This window comes from Podarcis raffonei, chromosome 14 (assembly GCF_027172205.1).
Source record: "Podarcis raffonei isolate rPodRaf1 chromosome 14, rPodRaf1.pri, whole genome shotgun sequence".
Taxonomy (NCBI): domain Eukaryota; kingdom Metazoa; phylum Chordata; class Lepidosauria; order Squamata; family Lacertidae; genus Podarcis; species Podarcis raffonei.
The window spans coordinates 2,081,838-2,095,147 of NC_070615.1; the positions used below are offsets into that span (position 1 = coordinate 2,081,838).

General features: G+C 47.4%; 1 protein-coding gene across 3 annotated transcripts in view; it reads right to left on the minus strand.

Annotated features, from left to right (window-relative positions):
- The window catches only part of THSD4 (thrombospondin type 1 domain containing 4), a 507,461-nt gene that overhangs the window by 448,394 nt on the left and 45,757 nt on the right, over positions 1-13,310 (minus strand). Inside the window, exon 1 of one of the 3 annotated variants that reach the window (XM_053364385.1) lies at positions 3,297-3,315. The exons of 1 other annotated variant lie outside the window; for it this stretch is intronic. The gene's annotated coding sequence lies outside the window, so the exon portion shown is untranslated. Of the gene's footprint in view, positions 1-1,515; positions 1,863-3,296; positions 3,316-13,310 lie in introns of those variants that run through there. One more of the 3 variants, XM_053364383.1, reaches the window with a different exon arrangement.

Below are 13,310 nucleotides of genomic sequence, written 5' to 3' on the forward strand. Positions count from 1 at the left end.
GACAGTTTTATTCACACATGTGTGTTCAGGAATCATTATTTGCTCCATTATAGGGAGCTGCTTTATACCAAGTCAGACCAGTGGTCCACATATTGCTAACCCTGCCTGGGCCTCCCCTGCTTCAAGAACAGCTGGTCAGACTTTGAGGCCTGTGCACAGCATCCATGCCTTTCAGGGATTTCCCCGCTTCCCCTAATCCAAAGCCACCAAGCTGCAAGTCTTCAAGTGTTGTTTATCAGCAACTAGTGCAGAGTGCCCAGTGCTGCCCAGGAATTTGTAGAAACCCCAAAATACTGTGTTTTTAACTGCACTGTGCTATTTGTGAGTTTGCATCCATCGTGCCAAAAAAGCAGGCGACCAAAAGTCACATTTGGGTCCACCATCTTGCTTCAGAATGGCACCCAGAACCCAAACATAAATAGCAACTGCTGCCCCCACCTCGGGAACCCTTGTGCCACGTATGGCGACAACACCTTGAAAGGTAGCCAAACCTATAGAGAACAGGTGGTCAAAACCACATTCCGAAACATATAGTAGACAGTGGTACCCTGCATCGGTTTCCAAACTGGATGGGTGTTTAGAAACCATAACCATTCGCATAAAGTTACACGCAAGTACTTGCCTGCAATAAATTAAATTAAATAATTCCTGCAGCAGAGTGGGGGGCAGGATCCTGGTTGGCTGACATTTCTCGGCTGTCATTAGATTTGGCCTATCAGCTGAAACCCCCAGGGAGGGCAAGACAATTGCCTGGGTTGCCTTCACAAAAATAAAGACAGAGATTAGATAAATATTCGAGGAAACTGCTTTCTAAATGGTCGCTATGTCATATTTTAGCCGTTTGCTTAATGATAGAACAATGCGAGGTTTTTCACCAATGCTGGAATAGTATTTGTAACATGCATACACGCATACACTTTATGATGTTTAAACAGGGTTCTGGTCAGTGGAGGCTGGTCCATGAGGGTAAATGGGAAGCTGCTCTGCCAACTTCAGCCTGTCCTGAGCCAGCCAGCCCCCAGCCCCACCCGCTTGCTTTATTCCTACCAGTTCAGGCTCCTGCCTCTTCCTTAGTCCTGCTGTTGCCCCACACAGAACCCAGCAGGCAGGGATGGGAACTTGAATATAATATTGGGGGGCAGGTAAGCCCTGACCCACATAATCGATGACAAGATGCAGCGCATGCACGGCATATGAATAGCAATGCCCGACAACTTTGGGGGACCCAGCCCACTCTTATATCTTATTGGGGGACAAGGGACCTCAGCCCCTAGCAGTTGGCTCCTATGCCAGCAGGGAAGGGGGGGCAAACTAGAATTAGTTGCCTGGTCCTGCCATTGGCTCTGGTGCCGCCTGCTGTGGGACTCTCTGCCTTCCACGCACAATCCCAAGGGAGCAGCCTCTACTAGCGCTGGTTCCGCAGGGAGGGGTTACAGCCAAATTACCTGCTCTTCAAAATCCGGTTCCCCAAGCACTTCAGAACAGTTTGTTGAAAATCTGTAGCTATTGCATTACCCAATCAAACTACTGGTTTGCGTAGTCCAGGAATCCTTCCTATGGTCCAACTCCCTTCTCCCTGACCATTGGCCACAGTGGGCTTCTTGGAGTTCAGAAGCTGGCAAGGCTTTGAGGGCCACAAGTTCCCATCCCTGGTCTATGCTGGCTAGCAGTAGCTCCCCAGAATCTCAGGCAGAGAGACGTCTTTCAGCACCTGAAACGGAAGATAGCAAGAACCAAAGAATTTGAGAGGTCCTGAAAACTTGGAGGGGGCTATAGCTCCATAGTAGGGCACACATTTTGCCTTGAGAAAGCCCCAAGTTTGATATACTTTGATCCTCCATGAATTTGCCCAATCCTCTTTGAAAGCCATCCAAGGTGGGGGCCATCACTGCCTCCTGTGGCAGTGAGTTCCATAGCTTAACTGTGCTGTGTGAAGTAAGGTAAAGGTAAAGGTAAAGGACCCCTGACAGTTAAGTCCAGTCGCTGCTGCTGCTGCTGCTAAATATTTGAATGAGGAAGCTACATCAGGTGAAGGGGCTGTTTCTTTGTTTGTTGCTGCATGAAAAATCCATACCTGGATTTTAGTCTTCAGAAGAGGACAATTAAAAATAATAATCTTTGTTTGGCAAAGGGATGCTTCTTGGAAAGGAATAAAAAGCCCACTTTGGGCAAAGATTAATTTCCTGAAGTAGCAATGACTTCCAGGAACATTTCTTATGGTTACCAAATTATACTCCATAACATGGTACAATCACAGGTAAAACCATTTAAAAGAAAAAAGAAAAACAAATGGATCTGAGCTGCTGGCATTCACACCTAATATGTAGCTCCATTTAATCACTGATAATGGGGAAGGTGGAGATACAAGCTGCCCTCAGAAATAGGGGATCTGAAACACAGCAGGGAGCAGATGCCTTCATTGGAGGGGGGTCTTTCTTACAGAGCACACCTTTCCCAAAGCTATCTGCAATGCAATCCAGCATCCTGCTTCCTTGAGAGGATCAAGAGAAGTGGCTGCATGCTGTCCTGAATGCTGCCTTCACGCAACAGCAAGATTAAAATGCAATTAAACAAAACTAAGTAAACCGGCAAAACATGCACACAGAGTTGTATTCCATTCATTCTGGTGCAATCTGTGGAGGAAGGCGACAAGTCCTGCCAAATCTGTCCCTGTGCATCTTTCAAGGCAGCCACACATTTTCACTGGAGACACATTCCTTGGCCCCACGGCTCGTATCTTGCCAGAGTGCAAAAAACCTGGAGTAATTAATGGTGTGCGCTCTTTTTAAAAAGCAGACATTTTGCTTTCATGCTGTCTGGAACCAGCTTCCTCATTATCTCCTTCCATCATGAGAAACTTCAAACTTCAGCTATGGAGCAAAGCCAAGGGGAAGGCATGTTCACGCCCCCCCACCCATCCCCAGTCATTTTAGACACACATATTTATCCCTTGCTGTGACTAGGATACCTCCAATGGCTGGAGCCTGGGGGCAAAGGGGGGAAGTGATTCTGAAATAATCACTTGCAACAGGAGAAGGTGGGGGATGCAGCCATAATTTGGGAGTGTGCAGATAAAACAGGAAGCCTTTGAAGCAACAGCATGGAATCATATATACAGGGTGAGTCCTTTAAAAGAGGCCCTGTGGATACCGAGTACACATGTTCCACGGAGCCTCTTTTAAAAGACTCACCCTGTATATCGCTTTTCTGAGGGTCAGGGAGCTACACAACAGGTGTGCCACGCCAGATCAATTCCTCCGGCCAAATGAGGACCTGATCCAACTGAAATTGCACACCTTAAGGCTGCAATTCTCCAAGTAAATGCACACCTATGAAGGGAAAATGCAATGGGATTTCTGCATAAGGCTCCTTAGGCTGCAAATCACCTGGATTTCACGGGGAGAGTTGGGAATATGTTTGAAATCAAGAGAGTTCTGGGGCTGCGAGCCGGATCATGACCCATTTACACACAGACAACCTCCACGCTCCCCTTGGCTCTGCTCATGGGCGCTCAAGCGGCCGCCTGCCGTTCTCCCTAAATCCAACTCCCCCCACAAAAAAGGTTGAGCGGAATTAGTACTGCAAGCCCCGGTCAGAGGGAGCCCCGCCGCCCCGCTTCCCCGCGAGAAAGAGGCGCGGGAGGCGGGCAGGAGCGCGTCCCCTTCCCTTCCTTACCAGTCTCTCGGGGCTCCCCGGGAGATGTCCCGGCTGAAGGCGCAGGGATGCGGAGTCAGTCCCGGAGCCAGGCGGGAGAAGCCGGGGGAGCCGCAGGCGCCTCTCCTCCCGCGCTCGCCAGGGAAGAAGCCCGTCTCCTCGGCCGCGCGCGCCGACTCTCTCGCGCCCGGATCCTGCCGCTCAGCCGCCCCCGCCCCCTGGTGGCCGCCGCCAGGAAGAGCGCCTTCGCGGGGCCTCCGGGCAGGTAAACAGACAGGTGAGGCCTTCGAGCCGCCCAATACTGTTTTGTTTGCTCGCTTGTTTGCTGTTTGGGGTATTTTCACACCGACCGTCGTGCTTTTCATTTCATCTTCAAGCTCAGGGAATAAGTGCATAAACACACACAGGTAAGATGGAACGCTGGCCCACAGCCCAAGTCTGTAAATAGGTCTGCTCCTGTCTTCACCTATAAACTGACTCAGTAAATTCACTTCTTAAAGAAATAAAAATAAGCACTTTCCTTTTGTCACCCCCTCACAACACACATTCCAAGGCAGTTTCTATCAAGCCTTGCCCCATTTTCAGCTAATGGTGTGAAACAGGAAGGAGGAGCCTTTTCCGCCCCAAGAGCCACATTCCCTCCCAAGGAAGCTTCCAGGGGCCACATGCCAGTGACTGGGGGTGCCAAAGGCCAAAGTGGACCAAGCAACAGACATTCCAGCCGTGCCAAAAGGTCAGAGAGGTTTTGATCTGCCTCCATCTCGCCCAGGTGAGCAGCCCAGCCAGAGCACTGGGGAGGGGGAGGAGGGGGGAGGCCTCCGGAGAGGCTTGAGAGCCACATTTCATCCTCAGGCCTCTCAGTCCCCACAGTAGAACATTCAAACTTGCATCCTTAAAGGACAATCACGGTAACAGAAGTGAGGCAGACAGAATATGACAGGTAAAAACCCAGTGGAAAGACAGTTTGGGTTTTTAAAGATGCATTCACTGAGTTTTCAAAAGCAATATGCAATAAAAGCAATACAAAACAAAGAACAAGGACAGAGGAGAGCACATCACTGCAGCTGGAACTGAACATAAGGTTCAGAACACTGTTGCAGACACAGAGTCATAAAACAGATTCCAAGAAGGGGGACATTTTGGAAGGAAGAGTCAAATTGTACGATAAGGGAGCTTCACCACCTGGCGCAACATAGGAACCAGCTCCTAGGGCCACGGGGTCTTCAGCCCTCCAATAAAATATTTGAGGGGGCCAACCCTGCCCCCAAAGTTTAAGGGCATTGTCATTCAAATGGTGTGTGTGTGTGTGTGTGCACCGCATCATGTGATCAATTATGTGGATTGGGGCATACCTGCTCTGCCCCCAGTATTTTATTCAAGTTGACATTCAGTGGGATGCTGTTTCTCTTTATGAAGCATGTCAGAAGCCAGGCAACATAAAAATGGTCTCATTTTGCATCCTCTCTTAGAACCATCCTGCAGTGGGTTAAACACTTAGACAAGGTAATGCCCTACCAGGGCAGGTGTGTGCACATGTGCCCCCACCCCAGGGGAGGACAGAAAACGCTAACCCCTCGCTGCTGCTGCTGCTGCTGCCAGGCGAGGACCAGACGAGCGGGGGCAGGGCGTGGAGGGTGAAGAGCCTTCTTCACTCTTTCCTTGTCAGGCACAGGCAGCCCCCTCCCCCAGCTGATGGGTGGTGGCTCCCACGCTGAGCAGGGGCGGGGCGTGGGGGGAGCCCCATCAGCTGGGAGCCAAGTGGGCTAGCGCGTGTGGGGGTGCGTGGTTCACCCCCCATGCTACATCACTGTGCCCCACAGGCTCTCAAACTATCCACCCCTAGAGCAACCCGATGCAGACTTCCAGTGTTTGATTATTTTGAGTCCGGTTGCAACCAGCAACAGAGCTAGGAGCTTCTTGTGAACAAGGGTGGAGTTTAAATCACCTCCAATGGCCAGGAGGGCTAATACTGAGTCTGGAGTTAGAGAGTGGCTCATTGTTGCAGAAAGGCCTGTGAATATAGACATAGAGGTTTCAAAAAAGCTAAAGGGGGAATTTTTGTGCAGAGAATTCCATAGTCTGCATTGTTCAAATATTATGTATTTTTTAACTTTGTTGTAACAATTGGGGTGGAGTGGGTGGTAAATCTAGCCTTGTAATTAAGTCCATTATAGTTCTAGGCTGAAAATAAGAAAATAAGCAAAACAAAACCAAAGTAGCTTGTGGTAAGAACATGAGAAGAGCCCTGTAGAATCAGGCCCATGACCCATCTAGGCCAATGCCTTCTGTTCTGCTCAATTCACTACGTCACCATTGCAACACCCCGCACTGCTCCTAGGCTTGGTATCTAGGGTGGTGGAATCAGTCTCACTGCCCTGAATCGGCCTCTGTCTCCAGCAAATGGCATTATAGCCATTGTAGCTGGTAGCCACTGGTAGGGCGCTCCTGTCCATGGCATCAGGTGACTGGCATGCAGCTGGCCCTGCCCACCTGCCCAAAGTGGTCTGCAGCATGTTCCATTGGCTGCCCCCTGCCCTGCTATAACTAAAGCCAAGTATGTGCAATGGAAATCCGTTCCCAGGAGAGAAACCTACAACAAAATGTTGCAGCATGGAGTGCCTCCAGTCCAGTTTGGGGCTGAAGTCAGCTAGTCAGCCATGCCCCTTTTGCACAGTACTCCATTTGATTCCCTCTCCACCATTTTTCTATCCTTCCCAGCAGAACTGAAACTGAGGCGAGGGGAGGCGAACCCTTGGGCCTCTCATAATCAGTCCAGGTAAGCAAATCACTCATCACCGTCCTTTTGCACAACCTGTTTACTGACAGGGAAAAGCATGCTTAATGCCAGCACAGATTTGTACCCTCCAAGATTCTTTCCCTTGTGAGTGGGCAGAGATGGAATGTGGATTGTACTCACTCCAGTTATATCACTGTTGAAGCTTAGGTATTTCTATTCATTTACCTGGATTAACCTTGCTGAATGACAGAAGGAGTTGTGTAAACTCGCCTGGGTGATCTCATTAGACTAGGCAGAGGTAGGTTGAATGGTGAGGGTGGCAGAAGAGACAGATTTGACCCTTAAATCCCAAAACAACAATGTCCTCGGGGAACACATGTGAAAACGGGAAGCAGTTTGCCCACAGTGTTTTCCCAACAGACGTTTCTGAGGCACCCAAAGGAAATATAATGTCAAAAAGTCACCTCTTGCGGCGAGTTCTCCTTTCTCATGTTTACCCTGAAAGACTAACAAATTTATCATGCCCTAAGATTTCATGGACTACGGTCTACTTCGCCAGATGCAGTTGTGGCTGTGGCTGCAGTTCACACAAGTGTAGCTAGAGCTACCCATTCCTGGTTCATGTCTCAGAAATCTATAATTCCACACTCTTATGTAGCAACTGCCGAAGGCTCTAATGTTAATGGTCCATTAAGTCATCTAATCCTTAAAATAAAAAAACTGCTATCAAAAGTGGCTAGGGCCTCATCCTGTGGGTAATGATTTCCATAAGTTAATTTGGAACACATGAGCAATCCCAACAGAAATCAAAGTTCATAGAATCATAGAATCATAGAGTTGGAAGAGACCACAAGGGCCATCGAGTCCAACCCCCTGCCAAGCAGGAAACACCATCAGAGCACTCCTGACATATGGTTGTCAAGCCTCTGCTTAAAGACCTCCAAAGAAGGAGACTCCACCACACTCCTTGGCAGCAAATTCCACCGTCAAACAGCTCTTACTGTCAGGAAGTTCTTCCTAATGTTTAGGTGGAATCTTCTTTCCTGCAGTTTGGATCCATTGCTCCGTGTCCGCTTCTCTGGAGCAGCAGAAAACAACCTTTCTCCCTCCTCTATGTGACATCCTTTTATATATTTGAACATGGCTATCATATCACCCCTTAACCTCCTCTTCTCCAGGCTAAACATGCCCAGCTCCCTTAGCCGTTCCTCATAAGGCATCGTTTCCAGGCCTTTGACCATTTTGGTTGCCCTCCTCTGGACACGTTCCAGTTTGTCAGTGTCCTTCTTGAACTGTGGTGCCCAGAACTGGACACAGTACTCCAGGTGAGGTCTGACCAGAGCAGAATACAGTGGCACTATTACTTCCCTTGATCTAGATGCTATACTCCTATTGATGCAGCCCAGAATTGCATTGGCTTTTTTAGCTGCTGCGTCACACTGTTGGCTCATGTCAAGTTTGTGGTCCACCAAGACTCCTAGATCCTTTTCACATGTACTGCTCTCAAGCCAGGTGTCACCCATCTTGTATTTGTGCCTCTCATTTTTTGCCCAAGTGCAGTACTTTACATTTCTCCCTGTTAAAATTAATCTTGTTTGTTTTGGCCCAGTTCTCTAATCTGTCAAGGTCGTTTTGAAGTGTGATCCTGTCCTCTGGGGTGTTAGCCACCCCTCCCAGTTTGGTGTCATCTGCAAATTTGATCAGGATGCCCTTGAGTCCATCATCCAAGTCCTTGATAAAGATGTTGAATAAGACCGGGCCCAAGACAGAACCCTGTGGCACCCCACTAGTCACTCTTCTCCAGGATGAAGAGGAACCATTGATGAGCACCCTTTGGGTTCGGTCAGTCAGCCAGTTACAAATCCACTGAGTGGTAGCATAGTCAAGACCGCATTTTACCAGCTTCTTTACAAGAATATCATGGGGCACCTTGTCAAATGCCTTGCTGAAATCAAGGTAGGCTACATCCACTGCGTTCCCTTCATCTACCAGGCTTGTAATTCTGTCAAAAAACGAGATCAGGTTAGCCTGACATGACTTATTTTTCAGAAATCCATGCTGACTATTGGTGATCACAGCATTCCTTTCTAGGTGCTCACAGACTGTTTGCTTAATGATCTGCTCCAGAATCTTCCCTGGTATTGATGTCAGACTGACTGGGCGGTAATTATTTGGGTCCTCTCTTTCCCCCTTTTTGAAAATACGGACAACATTTGCCCTCTTCCAGTCTGTCGGGACTTCGCCTGTTCTCCAGGAATTCTCAAAGATGACTGCCAGTGGTTCTGAAATCACATCTGCCAGTTCTTTTAATACTCTTGGATGCAGTTCATCTGGCCCTGGAGACTTGAATACATCTAAACTAGCCAAGTATTCTTGTACTATCTCCTTAGTTATTCTGGGCTGTGTTTCCTCTGCTGAATCCTTTGCTCCAAATTCTTCAGGTCGGGCATTGTTTTCTTTATCGGAGAAGACTGAGGCAAAGAAGGCATTGAGGAGTTCAGCCCTTTCTGTGCCTCCTGTTTGCATTTCACCATCTTCTCCTCTGAGTGACCCCACTGTTTCTTTGTTCTTCCTTTTGCTACGAACATACCCATAAAAGCCCTTTTTGTTGCTTTTAACCTCTCTAGCAAGCCTGAGTTCATTCTGTGCTTTAGCTTTTCTGACTTTGTGTCTACACGTGCTGGCTATTGGTTTGAATTCCTCTTTGGCGGTTTCCCCCCTTTTCCATTTTTTGTACACATCCTTTTTTAATCTTAACTCAGTTAAAAGTTCTTTAGATAGCCACCCTGGCTTCTTTAGGCACCTTCCATGTTTCCGTCTCATTGGTATTGCCTGAAGTTGTGCTTTTACTATCTCCCTCTTAACAAACTCCCAGCCATCATGAACTCCCTTTCCTTTTAGTATTACTGTCCATGGGATCTCACCCAGCACTTCCCTAAGTTTTATGAAGTCGGCTTTCTTAAAGTCAAGAAATTGAGTCCTAGTATGCTTGGCTGCTCCTTTCCGCTGTATAGTAAACTTCAGAAGAGCATGATCACTCGCGCCTAATGATCCTTCCACTTCTACCCCACTAACCAGGTCATCAACATTGGTTAGGACCAGATCTAAAATGGCTGTTCCTCTTGTTGCTTCTCCCACTTTCTGGACAATGAAGTTGTCTGCAAGGCCAGTGAGGAATCTGTTTGACCTTATGCTCTTGGCTGAGTTTGACATCCAACAAATATCCGAGTAATTGAAGTCCCCCATTACTACTATCTCCCTTCCTTTTGCATGCTTGGCCATCTGTTCCAGGAAGGCATCATCTATGTCCTCCGTTTGGCTTGGGGATCTATAGTAAACTCCCACAATGAGGTCACTGTTATTCTTCTCTCCCTTAATTTTGACCCAAATGCTCTCACTTTGGCTTTGAGGTTCTAAATCTTGGATCTCTTCACAGGTATACACATCCCTGACATATAACGCCACTCCTCCTCCTTTCTTGTCTGGTCTGTTTCTCTGAAATAGATTGTATCCCTCCATTATTACATTCCAATCGTGGGACTTATCCCACCAGGTTTCAGTGATGCCTATTATGTCATATTTAGTTTGCTGTACCAAGAGCTCAAGCTCATCTTGTTTATTTCCCATGCTTTGTGCATTAGTGTACAGACATTGAAGTCCATTAATCATTCCCCCGTGTCTCTTATTTAAGGATTTTTTCCTCCCACCACTAGGTCTGCGTGCTGTTTGCTCCATTTGGTCTATGACATTTGGATGGTCATCTTCATCAATTGATAGACTCCTACCTTCAGGAGCACTGTCTGAGGTTTCTGAGATTTTTGGCAAAAACATTCCTCCCAACCATTGTGAGGTGCAGCCCATCGTTTGCCAGAAGTCCATCTTCAAGAAACTGCAGTCCGTGATCTAAGAATCCAAACCGTTCCTGTTTACACCATTTGCGAAGCCAGTTTTTCACTTCCACTATTTTTCCCTCTCTCCCTGGGCCACGTCGTTCAACTGGGAGGACAGATGAGATGACAATTTGTGCATTTAATTGCTTCAATTTCCTGCCCAGAGCCTCGCAATCTCTTTTGATCTTCTGGAGGCTATTGCTTGCAGTGTCATTGGTTCCCACATGAACCAAGAGGAAGGGGTATTTGTCAGTGGGTTTTATGATTCCTTGCAGTCGTTCAGTTACATCTTGGATCTTAGCCCCGGGAAGACAGCACACTTCCCGAGACATCTTGTCAGGCCCACAGATCACTGCTTCTGTTCCCCTCAGTAGGGAATCCCCTATCACCACTACACGCCTCCTCTTAGGTCTGGTCGGGGTTCTTCCGTGAACTGTCCGTTCCAAGGTCGCCTGCACATTCCCTGAGGACTGACTTTGCTGCTCGTCTTCATATACCTGATCGACTGTAATGAGGGAGAGATCCTCAAATGGAGTCTGCTCTTCGTCTTCCATGCTAGGGGAGAGGACCTCAAAGCGATTGTGTATTTCTAAACAATCAGAGCGAACCCTGGGCCTCCTACTTCTTTGAGTCACGTTTCTCCATATATCTGGCTCCTGTGTTGGTGAACTAGCCTCCTTCTCAGGGGAGTCCCCTGTCTCCTCCTTGGTGGAGACGGTGTGCTCTGTTGCTTCCAAGAAGAGCTCCAGCTCTCTAATTCTTTGGAGCGTAGCTACACGTTCCTCCAGTTGCTGGACTTTGTCTTTTAAGAGGGCAATCAACATGCAATTGCTGCAGGTAAAGCTGCCTGCAACCTTTGGCAAGATGGCAAACATTGTGCAGGAACCGCAGGCGACTGCAGCTGTTCCCTCACCCTCCATCTTGAGAACGTGTCGTTGGGGGTGACTACAGCGGTCCTCCATCATAAAAAGCGTGAAGACAGGACAAATACCCCCCCCCCAAATCTAGGTCTCCCCCAACAAAAAAGTTCTTCCTCTGTCAATTTATGAGCAATTAAGACGTCTCTTTTACCATCATGGCTGAAAAAAATGCTGAAGTTTTTATCTGATGCTTTCCAATATTTTGTCAAAAAATACCTATCCTCTTGCGGCTGGCGATTTGGGATAGACAGTCCTTAGCCTTCCCTATCTGTGTTCTGTGCACTTCTCACCCTCAAAAAAGGGGGGGGATATCCATTATTTGCTTATTTCTTCTTATTTTACTAGTGGCGATCGCCCTGTGCTGCTTGGGAATTTGTAGAGACCATCAAATATTGTGTATTTTAAACGGATAGTGCAATTTGTGAGTTTGGATCTGTCATGCCAAAAATCAGGCAAAGTCATGCCAAAGTCACATTTTGGTCCACCCTCTTGATTCAAAATGGTGCAGGGCATCCAAACATCCATGAATATGGACACTCCCACCTCAGGAGCCCTCATGCTGAGTTTGGCAGCAGTATCTCAAGAGGCAGGCAAAACTATGTCAAAACATGGGTGAAGTCATGCCAATGGCCTGTTTCAGTCTGCTATCTTGAATCAAAATGGTGCCCGGCATCCGAGTGTCAATGAGGATTGCCACCCCCATGTTGGGAACCCTCTTGCCGATTTTGGTGATGGTATCTTGAGAGGTGGCCGAACCTGTGGAGAACAAATGGCAGATAGGCGGAAAAATCACTTTCCAAAATATGTAATATATCTTTTAGGTAAAGGTAAAGAGACCCCTGACAATTTGGTCCAGTCTCAGATGACTCTGGGGTTGCAGCACTCATCTCGCTTTACAGGCCGAGGGAGCCAGCATACAGCTTCCGGGTCATGTGGCCAGCAGGACTAAGCCGCTTCTGGCGAACCAGAGCAGCTCACGGAAACGCCGTTTACCTTCCCACCGGAGCGGCACTTATTTATCTACTTGCACTTTGACATGCTTTCAAACTGCTAGGTTGGCAGGAGCAGGGACCAAGCAACGGGAGCTCACCCCATCACAGGGATTCTGATTGGCAAGTTCTAGGCTCTGTGGTTTAACCCACAATGCCACTCGCGTCCCAATATATCTTTTAAGACATAGCTATTTCCCAAGTTGGTGAGGAATATATATTAATAAACATTCAACACCTCCCTTCCTTCATGATGCAGCAGGCCAGTGTGATGTCAAGCAGACAGCTGAACTGCTGCTGAACCGTCACTCTTCTCATGCAGAGGGGCAGGATAGGAATCCTGTCATGGTGTCATTACAAATATAAAATAGATTTTAATTACATGTGGCATCTTACAAAAAGCGTAGAGAGCCAGCAACCTTGGGACATGACTTGCCTGCTGTAGGCCTCTGGTTTCGCTGCAGATTAAGACAGACAAGTGAGACAGATGTTCCTGTGACTTAGCCAAAGGAAGATCTGCATTTGTTTTAAAAAAATCCTGATATGTTCGTTATGCAAGAGCTTGCAGAGCATGTTATGTAAAGAAATTTGGGGGGTGCCAAGTCACAGGATGCATGCAGAGGAGGGCGACCAAGATGATAAAGGGCATGAAGGCAAGCCTTGTGAGGAACAGTTGAAGGTGTTAGGTAGGTTAAGTCTGGAGAAGGGAAGGCTAATAGGTGATACCACAGCCATCTTCAAATGGCTGCCTCTTGAGATACTGAAGGACTGATTGTCACATGGAAGATGGAGCAAGATTTTTTCCCCTGGGTTCCACTAAAGTACAAATTCTCACACATTATTATACACATTATTGTGTGCCCTGATTATAAGCTATATTATATGAGTAATATATTATACATGTAATTTATGTGCATCTACACTCCAAGGTTTCCTAAAATAACCACCACACAAAAATGTGAAAAGGCACAGGACCATAACAACAATGCATCGATGGCGAGAAGATAAGAGAGAAAACATCATTACAGTTACAAAGTGTATATTTCAGTGATGCTTACAAAGAACCATGTAGCACAAAAGAATTACTAGTGTACTGCAGAATGCTGTAAGCAGCTGAGAA